Raw genomic sequence first — 14,045 nt, 5'->3', positions numbered from 1 at the left:
TGGAGTCTCTCTGTCTCTCTCTTTACGCACACACAAACACACACACACACCCACACACTCCCAGGGTCTCCAGCTAAAAGTTAAATGTCTGCCAGCTGAGCGTGTCCCTCAGTTGGGCTTTTGTTCGCCTCCAGCTGAAGCCCTGTAATTTCTCTGCCAGTAATTTGTCAGGTCTGAAAGCTTAAGGGTGCAGAATTTGTTCAAAGTTCTGCAGCAACACAAAATTTAAACATGTGTTCGAATTATATTCTGACAACAGTGGCATGCTGTAAAAAGGATAAACAATTATTGTGAAAATATGAGTTTAATTACATTTTTATCCATTTGTGTCCGATTTACGTATGTTATCATTAACTCATATGGATGTTTATCTGTGCTTAAGCTACAGGAGCTCATTTCAATAAAACACATTCTTTGCAGTTTAATCCGCATAATTATATTTCTGAGGAAACAAAGTTGCCTGTAATTATGTTAGTTGCGTCTCCTCACCAAAGCAGAATTTCATAAATGGAGGAAGTCACGCTTTAACAACGCCTCGATGCAGGTGCGGCTCGGAGTGCTGCACACACTTTGTAGTGGCATCAGCTGTATCGGAGCCGTGTTCACCCCGTGTTGTGAGCAAATCGGAAACAAAGCTGGGTAGCTGTTTTGTTCTGATCCATGCTTTTTTGATTCCAAATTAAATTCAGAAGCCCTGGAGACCGCATCTGAAAGACTGTGCGTACAACTTACAAATGTACAGATATGAAAGGAAAGCGTGCTGTAGAAGGGACACAATTTTGTCGAGTATTTCACTTCCCCCCAGATTTCTCTTTTAGTTTACATCAGTCTGGCTGATTTCCCGTATATACAAATGAATACCCCATTTTAAAATATATATTATTAAGTCCTTTTTCATGTAGAAGTTAGTTTATTCACGTGATTCCGGCCTGGTTATGTAAAGTAACACAAACCATGAGCAATACAACAGTTTTTAATCAATGCAGCAATTATATTTTAGCAAAAATAAAGAAAAAAAAAAAGGAAAATCTCAAGTACTAGATTTTAAGGAAATGTAAGAATGGATTCTCACTGATGTTGTCCATCTGCTCACTTTATTTCCTTGTTAGCTACACACTTGACTAGAAACCTTTAAATGTCATCCAGTCACAATCACATTTTATATATATACTGTCAATTAAAAAGAAAATAGCCAGATTAATCTAATTTTTTGGATCGTGTTTAATCACGATTTTTTTTACTAGGTAAATTTTACTTGATAATATGCACCTTTTGAACAAAAACAGACCAAAGAGAGAATTTTTCTATTTATTTTATTGTCTAAAATTTATTAATTTAGTGTTAACTTAGATATCCCAGAAGTGCAATTTGTGTGGCCGAAAACACATCAACAGTAAGATTAGCAGAACTCTAAAGACTTTAGTGTCTGCAGTATTACTCCAAGAGCACAAAGATGCAGATATACAACCATAAGCATTTATAGTGTTTCTGCACTTTAAATGAACTGATACCACGTTCCAGATGAATACTCAATTCTGATTGGCTGCACACCTTGAAATGAGTGGTTCACCATCTGGACAAAAACATGCAGCAACAATCAACATAAACATCTGTTGTGTTGTGATGTAGCCACTAGGGGGGGCGATGTAAGATACGACAGGAGGAGAAGAAGAGAAGAAGTGTATTTTCTGGCTGCCAGAAAGAATTAAAGTTGATCTGTAAAGTTGATCTTTATATGACCACAAAACGTAACAATGACGCTTTCCTTTGCTGCTGCAGATGAAGTCTCCGGCGCTTGCGCCGACTCAGCGACGCGTTTTGTTACCGTGACAACAGGCCACACCACAAATCAGAAAGTCAGGTTTTTGTGATAAAGTGATCAAAACTGAAATAAGAATACAAAAAATTGGTTGAATATTTACTTATTTTGGATAAAGTTTGCTTTGTTAGAAATTAAGTCACACCATGGAAACATAGTGAAGCAGAGGACCGAAGTGTAATTAATTTGCATTAATAAATATTAACGCATATATATATATATTTAATTAACCGCATATGTTAAAGTTGACAGCCTTAAATATATTTATAAATAAAACCAGTTCTTACATTTAAAAAAAGAAAATCAAAGCAATGGTTTAATCAGCTTTTTGAAATATATGCAGATTTTGGTTTTTTTTACTGAATTTTACTTGAAAGTGCTTTGGAATACAATTTTAATCTGATTTCAACATAATGCACAATATTGTGGCTCAGATCCAAAAGTGCGAGCCGTAAGCAGGAAGGGAGGGAGGCAGACAGAACATTGGTCCAAGGACAGACACTGAAATTTACTTTACGTGGGCTTGTGGAGTGGAAAATCCTGCTCAGGCAAAGATGTAAATCATAACCTTTTTTTTGTACCGATAGTAAATGATGAAGCAAACACCGGCTGCATTTCTTCTAGAACAGTTTTTAAAAAAATATCCATCTGTTGAGCATCGGTGGATATGCAAGGTCACATTTACATATTTAATGTCCTTCAAAAAAGCACATTCACAGTTCAGATGTATACATGTTGTGTAAGATTTCTGTTTAGACTGTTGAAGAGTTTGAAAGTAGCTGCATTGGTTAATATTCAGCCTAAATATATTACATTTTTGTTATTTGTACAGAAACCCCAGACCTATGACAGACCTCAAAGGGAGTATCTGTCAGTGAGCAACAGAAACCAGGCACTTAAAGACACTAAGGAGACTAATTATGAACGAGAAGCAGCTGTGTTAATTAGAAACCCAAACCAGGTGTTAACAAGAGGGGCCGGCAGAAAGGAAACAGAATCTGAAATCATACTTCAAAAAATATCATTTATTTACACAAGCATTCTAATAATGTAAAGAACTGAAGTAAACTAAAGAAAACTCCACTAAAATAAACAGATGCTCTTTGTAATCCTTAAAAAGTGCATCATAAACAACACTTTTGAAGGATAATATAAAAATTTGGTATGGAAAAATATTTCATAACTTGAGTATCTTGCGGAAAAGAACAAAAAATCACGAAAAATAAATGTTTAATAGTAAAAAGGTTATTCCAACAAATTCAATGACTGTTTATTTTACAATAGAAGTCTATTGGATTTTGGCTTTTTGGGACCAGCCCATTTGGAACAGAAGATACTCCATCCAGTATACAGTCAATGGAAACAAAATTCAACACATAGTTAAATATTTATTTACTTTTAAGTTTTAATTTTAGCTCCCACTTTGTTTAAGTTGCAGTTCCTTAATTAGACTTTTTTATCTTGACACATTGAAGAGGCTTTTTCTTTTGGGTCATTCTCATTAATAGGTTAATAATGTTTTTTATCTTGATTAATAAGATAAATTGCCCTTCCACTCTATGCACCTAAATTTCTACGTTCTTACACATTTTATTAAATTTGAAATGATCACATAAAAAATAGATCTAAGTTTGGAAGAGTGTCTGATTTAACCTCTTAAGACTCGAGATAATATTTGAGCTAGCCCTTTACACACAGTCACAGGAGACAGTTAACTATTGTGATAATAAAACCTAAAATGAGATGGCCATGCATTTGGATATTGTTATTTTAAGAGGGTAAAGTGACAAAAATAAAGAAAAATAATAGATTATTTATACTGATTTGACATTAAAATGAACATTAACAATATTTCACAGAATCCAGACCAACAGAAACATATAATAAAGATGGAATAGTTAAAAAATAATGAATCTTGGTTTTGGGTTTAAGCTAATTATTATTTTTATTATTATGATTTAATCAAAACTGTTCAAATAAGAAGAAGAAGGTACTTCTGGAACAGCACAACTGTTGCTTAAACCAAATTCTGCCTAAGATTCAAAATCTAAATGGCAACAAAGAGTTTGTTTATCTGTAAGTGGTGTCAAAGTATGAAAAATTTAGTATTTTAGCCAATTTTAACATTTAAGATACTATATGTATAAATAATCATTAGTTACATGATTTATAACTCCATATTATCTGTTTTATTACATTGTGAATAATGTGACATTACTAAAGAATGTATACAGATTGCTTTTTATAGATGCAATAATGCATGTTTATACTATACGGATGCCACAATTCTCAATCAAAAAACAAATTGTATGTTACACTATTGAACCAAATCATGTGGAAAGTAAATAGTTGCATCTCTACTGCATACTAGTGTGTTTATGCTAAAAGTGTCACAAAATTGTTGTGCTGAATTTAAGACAAATTTAGTATTTAAGGCAGGCTTAGTATAAGACAAAAGAAAGATTTTTCTTTAATTTATACTTGTCATCTCTATTTAAAACTGATTTTTTCTTATATATTTTTGTTTTTTGGTTTTGTAATACAGAAATCATATGTGGAACCGAAACTAAACCATGACCCAAAGTTTGACCTTTGAACTGAAGTGTGAAAAAGAATCTGGATTTAATGAGGTCACCCTTCAACACACAAGTTTTAAATATGAACCAGTCATCACATACTTGTTTATTTATATGTTTTTTTGTTTTCTGTATCGGACTTGATTTATTTATAGAACTGTAAGATATGTTTAAAATCAACATTGTTTATTCATTTCTTAAAATAGCTTCAAAACAAGTTCTGTTCTATTTATTGAATGTATTTTTTTATTGAAATAATTACATTTTTAAATATTTTAAATATGATTATTATATATAATTTCAATTCAACTTTTTTTTTTAAGTTTCATACAAGCATAGATGGAAGTTACAGTCAAATACTGCAAATGGAGTTTGGTCCAGGTATGTTATCCAATTTACAATGCGCCCTAAAGGTAAAACAGGATAGATTAATAATAAGTGATAAACTTTAATACAGGCTATTTTTTATCCCACAAATCTGACATTGGGGGAAAAAAATAGGGATGTGAAGGAGATCAGCTGCTTTCTTGAACTGTCTAGTTTTTGTGTGACGCTTACTTTATGACACATGCATAACCCTATCGCACGAGAGAAACTCTCATCACTTTTTATTTCTATCCCACTATTTTTTAAGGTTCTCTGCTGGATTCTCAGAGCAGTTTGATCTGCATGCAAAGTGTTAGGTAACAAAAAAAAAAGTAGTTGTTAAAAACAATGGAATGCAATTCCATTGCTTCTTATTGTTACTTTTAATATTAATAAATCATTTTTGAATAGATTAGAGCGTCATTTCCTGCTTTTTAAAGTCACAAAAGAGCACTGCCGTTTATCTGAAAGGAATTCTTTAACTTCTAGAAGAACCTCATCGTATCCAAGATCAAAAAAGCCATCGTAGTGCAACACAGTGAGAGATTGGAGTCTTCAGTTAACCAGAAAACAGAGAGCAATGACCCATGCTGAGGTTTTGCTTCGATAATTAAAGTTCATTGCTTTCCACTGTGCTTTTTTTATTTATGGCGTAATTCAATTTGGCATGGGGGACTAAATAAAAAAATAAATAAAATGCACTTTAGAATCTAATGGATGCCGGTTTCTCCATATTCCTGCATCCTCAGCATTCTTCGTCTCCGACCAATGAATTTAACTGGGTGGGGGTGTGAATTCAGGGGGACGTGGAATGAAAGGAGGGAGGCAACGTGAGGGATAGTCGAGGAAAGAGAGCAAACAGGGAGGTTGTCATGTGGTGGAGCGGCTGAAAATTTGATGCCCTCTACATCAATTGTGAGCCCACGGATTTAGGAGGCACTGAAAACCATTTAGAGCATTTTCTCATTAAGGTTGTGAGGAAGATTAGCACAGCCTCAGCTTGTTTCTGTTTGAGGTATAATGAAGTGCATCTCTGTACAAGTCCCACCCCATTTGTGCACTCCCACTCTTTGTATATACATTTTAAAACATATGTGAACCCCCACTGTTTCTGTCACACCAACAATACAAGGAAATAACTGTGTTGCTCTAGTGTTGTACCGTCGCTCCACAAATCAAACAAGTCGTCCCACAAGAGATGGAGAAATATATATATATATATATTTGTGTTGGAAAGAATGTACATCCACTGTAAAGATTTTTTTTTTTTTTTTTGCTTAGCCATTAAAGAACCAAAATCCAAAGAAAGTCATGTTTTTGTTGCATTTTCCCATGACAGAAGACACATGTGAATAAAATTAGAATTAAAACTTTTTCCATTATATGAAAACTGGATTTCTGAAGTGTCCTGCAAATGGAAAGTGCTTTATAAATAAAGTTGGATTTTTATTTTCGATAATAACACACTGCTATTTTTTTAATTAAAAAAACAACAACAAAAAACTATTTTTTTCTTTTATTCAATTCTGTTTGTGTTTTGATCTGGACAGAATAGTACATTCTGAACTTGTGTGTTTTAATACTATTAAACTCGGCTACATTGAACTGTGGGGATGTCATTTCAGTTCTCTTCTGCTCATTTTCCTTCTCATGAAAGAATATTATTCAGTACAAAAATATTGCTGTAATTGTGTCTTATTCGTTTTTGTGCTTACTCTACATTACTATGATTGTTCACACCTGGATTCAGTTGTATTGTTTCCTCAGTGCCTTGTTGACCCACCTATAGTTTCAGTTCACCCCATCCTGTTTCAAGTTTGGACCATTTTATCTTTAGTTATTTATTTCTGACCATAGGTATTTGTGCAGAGTTGTTCTTTTAAATGTATTTTCTGTTAATTTTACACATTCCTGATTTTCCATTAATATTAAAATATGACAAAAGTGGGACTTAAAAGAACTAATAATGTCTCTTTCCAGGACAGAAACCGTCAACTATGTGCATCATCACATTATAAGTATGTCTTTGCACCTATATTGAGCAGGAGTGGCTCAGTACTGACATAACACTGCAGGGATGATGCACACTAGCTCTAGCGGTCCTGGAAAATAGGGTGAAAACTTAGTCGGGAAGTTCCTGAGTCTTGATTTGTAAACTTTACTGCCGTCTACCACTGTGACCGTATATTCTGTCATGTTTGTGTTGGGAATGGAAACTCCTGGGGCTCAACGCTCTCACCAACTGAGATTTTCTACAGCAGAGCTCTGCTGCTGGGGAGCACATTACTGTTGCAACAATGTCATCTTAATTATGTACTTGCTCAAAACCTGCATAACCACAAAGCCTAAAACCTTCCCTTGATGGTAGAATAAGGAATGGATTGACTTAGATTGGTCCTTGCCTACTCTGTACGGTTCTTGTATTTTTAGTATCTTGACTTTTTGCAGCGAAGGGGAACCTCCCAAATGACCTGAATGTAACAATGCGTTTGACAACTTTGTTCATTAAGTGAAACTGCAAGCAGACAGGCGACTTGTCATTGCCTCCCATGACAACAGCAGAATCCCTTGAACAGACCATCGAGAGGTGGCTTTACAAAGTTTTTGCAGCCCTATTGCTGTGGTTCCTCATAATTCACTCTTAGTGGAGAAATGGCATCAACCAAGACATTCACACCTCAATTTCACCTGAACAGGAAAACGGGATGATGAAAGGAAAACACACCAGAGAACTGAGAAGGACAAGCCGTTCTTTTAATGACTCGAGAGTGTAATGGGAATGCTGTTAATTAGGAGGGTTGGGATAAAAGCTCCACTTCCCACGTAGAGACAGACAGGCCAGGGAGGAGCCTGTGGAAGCAACTTAACCTGTTTTGTGCTTTACAGCTGAGCAAAGCCAAAAAGAACTCTATGGACCACTCAAGTGTGGGAGGAATATAGTTCGACTGTAATACAGGCAAAGATGCTATGGGAAATGAGAGCAACCCCTTCTACCCCCCCTTCTCAGACAGAAAATGGTTGCTGCTCAGTGAGGATCTTAAGGTAAAAGATGTAAAGTGAGGAGAAGGGTTGTGGAAGGAGAAAAGAGACAGTAGTCCCCAAGGGGGGTATGTCTCCAGTCAGTATTTCCTTTGGGGCTTTACCCACCACCGAAAAATAAATAAATAAGCTATTCTGACAGACACTATTTTCTGTGATATATAGAGCTTTCCCATGTGCTGGATTCACTTTAGGGCTACCTTCACCTCACAGCACCCCCCCCCCCTTATCCTTTGTAACACACTGTGGGTAATCTCACCATAGCCACCAGTAGAAGTGCACAAAATATTGATTTTATTGTATAAGTTGCAGTCGCAAACCCTGCCTTAATCTAGCCAAACAATAATTCAAAGTAGATATATGGCATTACCTGTGATAATGCTAGTGTGTATGCTGGAAGCTGAAGGTGGCTGATGAAGATGTTGAAACTGATAGTTTGCCAGAAATACTGAAGCTGATATTTGAAAATGCTGAAGTTAAAAACTTGCTAAAATATTAGCTGATTGCCAAATTTGCCAAAAAAAAAGGAAAAAATGTGTCATTTTGCCAAAACAGCTAGCATATTGTTAAAATATTAGGTAAACTCCAAATTAGCCCAAAAAATGGAAAATGTCTAGGTTAGCCAATGCAGCTAGCATGATGCTAAAATATTAGCTAAACTCAAAATTAGACTACAAAACTGGAAACATTTCTAGGTTAGCCGAAACAGCAAGCATGATGCTAAAATATTAGCTAAACTTCAAATTAGTATAACAAAATGGAAAAATGACAATTTTTACAAAAACAGCTAGCATATTCTTAGAATATTATCTAAACTTCAAATTAGCCTAAACTGGAAAAAAAATGTTTAGGTTAGCCAAATCAGCTAGCATGATGCTAAAATATTAGTTAAATTCCAAATTGGTGAAAAAAAAAAAATAAAAAAGAAAAATGTCTAATTTCACCAATCTTTTAGCCTTTTGTGTAAATTAGACAAAAACAGCTAGCATGTTGCTAAAATAAAAGGTAAACCCCAAATCACCTTTAAAACAGTAATGGTGTGTTGTGCACTTTTTAAAAAATGATTTACTTGAATAGATTACTATGAAAAACCTTTTAATCTTTTAATCACCAAGAGCAAAAAAGTATTTTACGTATTGATTTGTGGAACGTGTATCGGATGCTTATCAAATCATGTGAGAGGAAAGCATACACAATGCTTTAACTTTTATTCGCTACTTTATTTTTAGTTATCTAGTATATGCCATATACCAGTAAATACCACCCAGAAATTAACGTACTGAAGTATAGAATACTGTTGTACTTTTATACGTAGTGCTGCTAGATTTAAAAGGATTTTCTGGAATATCATGTTTGTCAGAATTGAAATCTTTAGTCAGAATATTAAACATAGTAGTACTTATACCTTTGATAAGGAAGCTCTTGGTCCCTGTGTGCTCCTCTAACAGAGCTGCAGCTTGTGCTGATGATGCACAGTCATCTGCTGTAAAATGGCTTTAAAAAGCTCTGCAATGCTGACGTGTTTTCCAAAATGAGGACTTTGTGGCTGGACTTACATGCTTCCCGATGCAGAAGTAAGGCTAAGGAATGGAAAAGGACATTTCCTGTATATTGGTTTAATTTGTCCACTTTCTACTTAATTGCATATTGTGCATAATTATTTTTAATAATGGTTGCTAGCACAAAAGATCTAATGTCACGCTCTAGTGGTTCACATCATAACATCGTGCATCATAATAAAACTCCAGCAAATCTTGCATCTCAGAACATCCAGACACTGCATTTTGAGTGCTTCCGTATATCACATTTCTGTGCAGAACTATCAACTGGTACAAACATTTTTGTTTGATTTGTATCATGTAAATATTAGAAAAGTATGTGCTTTAGTGGATAAGTGTGAAAAATGATGGAAACTACGAATATTAGTAGATAATCAATTAAAGGCTGTTCTGTATATTTTTGATTTTGACAAAATTATATGGGATTTAAATGTGGGCTGAATGTGAAAGTATCACTTTGCCAAACACCTGTGAAAGTACACATCTAAAATTAACTTAATACATTATCTGCAATAATGTGCAATAAATAAATACTTTTTGTTAAATGTAATATTCAACAGTTAAATTTAACATGCAAGTAATATTATAATTATAGCTCTTCACCATGGTGTTAAATTTTGTATTTTTGCTGTCTTCTTGCCGTTTTAAATAAAAACAAATAAAAGTTCTGTACTGTTGATCGCAATACCCCGATGAATTTATAATACTATTTTATTTTTTGGCCCTTGGCATTTTGCTTCCAAAGGTGTTGATGATATATATTAAAAAAAATAGAGAAAAACTCTAACAAAGGCAATAACTTAAGAAAAGTGATGCTCTTTTGCATACTGCAACATGTCTGTTTCATAGTGGAAATTTTAAACAAATAACACTGAATAATGACTGGTGAACTATCAAGGTTGGACCCCACCTTCAGAGTTGGGATAAGCTCCAGCAACCTCTGTGACCCCGAACAGAAGATGGGTACAGGTATGGTTACAGTGCTGTATACTTCTCAACATATTAAGGTCCCACTCTGATCCAACTTTTGTTCTATTGTAAACGTAATCCCAGTGGTCTTTTTAATTATGATTATGGGGTTTTAGCCATAATCCCCCCCAAAAATGTGCCATTTACTAGTACATGGTTCTGCAGGAGTGCATTAGAAATTCATCTCTGAGTAGAGGACATGGCTGTTAACCTCATTTCCCATCATCCCTTTATTTGCACTCTCTCCCGCTAGCTTACAGCCCCTCACAACCCCAACCTAATATCAGTTCAATAAAAGGGAATATTGGAGCTATCCAGCTGTGCAGTTTTGAGCCAGATTGCAGCTCAGATGAGGAAAACAAAAATGTTAATATATGCATTTGTCTGCAAGTGGAGGCATCGGAATGGAGCGGAGCAGAGAGTTTATCCATCCATCCATCCATCTTCTTGACCGCTTCTTCCCTTTCGGGGTCGCGGGGGTGCCGGAGCCTATCCCGGCTACTGAAGGGCGAAGGCAGGGTACACCCTGGACAGGTCGCCAGTCCGTCGCAGGGCCTCAGTCACTCACACATTCATACCTAGGGGCAATTTAGAGTCACCAATTAACCTATGAAGCATGTTTTTGGACGGTGGGAGGAAGCCGGAGTCCCCGGTGAAAACCCACGCATGCACGGGGAGAACATGCAAACTCCACACAGAAAGGTCCCAGCCGGGATTCGAACCGGGGCCTTCTCGCTGTGAGGCGAGAGCGCTAACCACTTGCGCCACCGTGCAGCCCTGCAGAGAGTTTATTGGCTACTGATTTGTGCGTAAAAACAACACGATTTTTCAAACAGCATTTTTTTTGCCTGTTTCTGATTCACAGTGATTTGAATACTTGGTAATCTTAATTTTCTTTATATATGACCTTCATCATAAGAAAAAAATGTCACAAGAATATGTCAAAAACACTGTTTTTATTGGAGTGGGTCTTTAATTCATGATTAGACTTTAACCCAAATGAAGAAAGATGACCCGATTTAAAAATATTTGATGCTCACCTGTATGTGGGATTTCCAGTGATATCAAACATGGACTTTCTCTACTTTCAGTTTTTTACCCACACCAGATGCACAAAAACGTCTTTTTTTATAGAACCAAAAGAGAAGTGACCACGGTTTCTTGGTTCTTGGAACATATTTTTAACCGTACTCTATCTGTACACATTATTGTACAAAAAACATAGAAAAAAGACGTGCATGAATGAACTAAGAACTCAAATGTGACACCATTTGAGGCTTGCTTTTTTATTTCTGGAAGAATATCCAAATGAGTCAAAGAAAGAGAATGGTGGAAATGAATCTAATTTGACAGATTGCCACTTCAGCTGCAGCACGGATCTGCTTTTAGAGAAAGACTCACCTGGTGACTCATCACAATGTCCATCACTGCAAGAACTGAAGTGAATGACGACAATTAAGAGAAAATCCTTCATGCTTTTCTCACTTCCTTTTATTCCTCTCTTATTCTCCTACACCTTTCTTTGCCCGCGTATCACACTTATTTGCCCAAAGGCTTCTATATCCCACTTTCCCTTTGCCTTCATAATTTGTATTCACCTCTTCTCCCACTCTGAGGGTTTCATCTCTGACATGTATAGCTTTCCTTTTATCCTTTGCCTATTCTTTACCTTGAGTGTTTTCTCCATTTTTAGGAGTGGTCATGTTTCTGTTTTTCCCCTAAGTTTTTGTGTTGATTACCAGGGAGTATGCTGGAAGTCAGTTTGATTTTAAAGCCACATAAACGGATCTGTGTTGCACTTTCCTTTTGGCTTAGTGCATATCACTCGTGGCATTGCCTTACTTCTCATATATATTTTTCTTCCAAGGTTTTCGATAATTACTTTTGGAGAAATCCCACGTTTAAGGCATAGCTCTTTTTTTTTCTTCTTTTTTTATTTTATTTTTTTATTGACCAATCACAGTCTCTGCTTCTTTTATCATCCCTGGCTTTTCCTAACTGTCCTCTTCCCTTTTAAGAATTGGATTTTGAGTATTTGCCTCCTAAAATCTACATACATTTTTGTCTGTAGTCTTTTATTAATGAGGTTTTATAACAATAGATCACAGTGACTTTCATGATGAACATTTTTGATGAGCCAAACCAATTACATCCTAAATCTTGACCAAGTGACAGTAAGTCTTCCATTTTCAAGCCTGAGTCTTGTACCCAGATTGGGAGCATAGCGTTCCCTTGTCAGAAGGTTTTAATCAAAGACTCCTTTGAGAGGAACTAACAGGACGTCTCTTTCTATCTTTTCTCCTCCCTGTGTTTCTTTGTTACTTTATTTTCCTCTGTTGCCCAATCTGTCTGCCTTTCATGCTCCCACAAAATTTTTCATACTCCGCCTCCAGCTTCAAATCTCTCCGGACTCCAAATGCTAATTCAGTCAGACGTTTAATCAGACGTATTAATTCTAAATCTCCCCTGAATTGAGTAATTCTTCTCCAGAGTGATACTTGTTTCTTTGTTTGTTTGTGTCTATGCAAACTCTAAATGTCAAATGTTTTTTTTTTAAGTAAATGAAAATGTCATTAAATTGCATGTCTGAGAATAAAAGACACATAATGGAATCAATCAAGAATTGCACTTTTATCCTTCGCCTAAACACGTCATTTGATCCATACATAGTTTTACGTCATTGAAAATCAGCATTTTTTGCCACTGATACACAGTTATAAGCAAAATGTCTGCCAAATTTCCATTATGAATAGAGAAATTGGAAACTTTGCCATCAATTTAAGTGTTTGACGGCTTTATAAGCTCACAGTAAGGATGGAATGTAAGCCAGACTCTGAAATGGATTCTAATAGCTCTGTAAGTAAATCATATAAGCTCTCATACTGCCTACCAAGACACGATGTACACAGCTTAGTTGTATTAATTAGTATCATTTTTAGGGTACAGATTTAGCCGCATTGTAATTTAATTAAGACCCATATCATGGACAGCAAATGAGAGAATTACAAAATTGCTGCCTTTTCTTTTAGATAATTGTATTTGTGCTAATGCATGCTGTAGAGTCACATCATGACTTTTTTTAAAATAAGAAAACATCTATCTATCTATCGTTTCTTGTTCTTTACTGTCTGGCAGTGCTTCTCCCAGACACACATGGATTTGCCATTAGATAATGACAAATGACGGGCACAGCTGAGCTGATTTCAGCACTTACTGCTCCTCTGGGAGCCTGTACTCACCATACTGCAAACTGCACAGCTCAACCCCACCAAAGATCTTAATTGAACGAGTGGCTGTGCACCCGATTGATTCGGTCTGACATGCATTTCTGGTCACTTCCAGAGGGTGATGTAGTGTGACCTGCAGGTCAAAATTTGCTGAGATCTACACTGGAAAGCTACAACATTAGTGTTGATTTGTTGGACCATTACTTTGTGCGAGAGGAGATAAAAAAAAAGAGGGGGTTGTACTCCATTTTTTAATGTTTACTTTTATTTATTTGCTTGATTGTAATAGCACCCAAAAGACATGTAACTTTTTAAACAGTTGCAACAATTTAAATTCATGGTGGCAAACTTTTATTAATATATATATTTAAATAATTCAGAGCACAACAGTCGTATGTTTAATATTATACTATTAAGACACCACAGTCAAAGCTGCTGCATTATTGCCACTTAGTTAAAAGACAAAATGCTACAGATTGACTGAAAAAAA

The 14,045-nt window shown here is 35.6% G+C and overlaps 1 protein-coding gene across 3 annotated transcripts in view; it reads left to right on the top strand.

Annotated features, from left to right (window-relative positions):
• lrrc4ca (leucine rich repeat containing 4C, genome duplicate a) overlaps nt 1–14,045 on the top strand; it is a 66,508-nt gene that overhangs the window by 22,789 nt on the left and 29,674 nt on the right. The window contains exons 1-2 of one of the 3 annotated variants that reach the window (XM_036212482.1): nt 2,123–2,133; nt 2,269–2,270. The exons of the other annotated variants lie outside the window; for them this stretch is intronic. The gene's annotated coding sequence lies outside the window, so the exon portion shown is untranslated. Of the gene's footprint in view, nt 1–2,122; nt 2,134–2,268; nt 2,271–14,045 lie in introns of those variants that run through there. 3 annotated transcript variants of the gene reach the window in all.

Source organism: Oryzias melastigma, linkage group LG6, assembly GCF_002922805.2.
Source record: "Oryzias melastigma strain HK-1 linkage group LG6, ASM292280v2, whole genome shotgun sequence".
Lineage (NCBI taxonomy): Eukaryota > Metazoa > Chordata > Actinopteri > Beloniformes > Adrianichthyidae > Oryzias > Oryzias melastigma.
Note: the sequence above shows the minus strand (reverse complement) of the source record. Positions and strands in the feature narration are given on the sequence as shown.